Source organism: Solanum pennellii, chromosome 4 (genome assembly GCF_001406875.1).
Source record: "Solanum pennellii chromosome 4, SPENNV200".
NCBI lineage: Eukaryota > Viridiplantae > Streptophyta > Magnoliopsida > Solanales > Solanaceae > Solanum > Solanum pennellii.
The window spans coordinates 7,460,408-7,461,515 of NC_028640.1; positions in this window are offsets into that span (position 1 = coordinate 7,460,408).

A 1,108-nucleotide genomic window follows, 5' to 3' on the forward strand; every position below is an offset into this window, starting at 1 on the left:
TGAAAATGATGGCTTTGATGTGATCTTACCGTTCTTAATTAGAAGACTTGAATTTAGGCAAAACCTTTTATATTATCAACGCTCGTAGGGTATGTGGGACTGATAGCCTTGCAAATTTCTAGTAGGACACACTTCTCCCTTTAATAGGCCCTATATATATATCAAGAATACGGATCAGATCCTCTACATAATTAATGTATTATTTTTTTAAAAAAAAGTAAATATAATTTCAAGCTTTAAACTTAACGAGTTCAATATTTAAAAGTTTTATGAGTTTAATATGGTCCTTAATAAAACATATTAGAAACCAATAAATGTTGAGGAAACACATTGCACTTAAGTTTTTTTGGGCCAAGAAAATGAAATTTAACAAAATGTCTTTTTTCTTAACTTAGCCTTTCAAAAAGAAGGAAATAAACCATAAAATTCCATGATGTAAGTTGTACACTTATTTTATTGTTGTTGCATATTTTAATAAAAAAAAAAAATACAAGTGTTTCTGAAATGGACCCAAATTGACTTATGATTATAAATAGAACAATTGTTTGGCTAAAATGTAAACAATTGATAATATTAGAGTCACTCCACTTCTCCTCCAAATGAATTCATAAGAATATTAGTATTTGTGCATAAAAAGTGTCAAGAATCTATCGGAAACAACATTTCTACCTCACGAGATAAGGTCAAAAAATGACGATGCACAATTAGAAGGTCGGCGCATAATTGATTTACCCCTTTTTTTCTCCACTTTAATCTTTTTGTGTGCCCCAACCACACATCTTACCATTAGTCATGACACGCGCCTAAATCACACATCGCTGATATAATGCCACAAATATTGGAACATTCTATTCAAGTAGAATATCCAATGTCAAAGTATGATATTTGTGATTGAAATAAACAATGAAACAGTTGAAAAAAAAAGAAGGGAAATGACACAATAGCAATTAGCAACCAATGTGAAAATGAAGTCACTAAGTGGAGACCATGACAAGACCTAAAAGTGCAACATAGGCATCTCCAAAAATACTTTTCAAAGAACAAGATTCTAGTTGCAACTCAAAATCCACCATCCAAACACAACTCTGAGACCCCCTCCCCCTCCCCC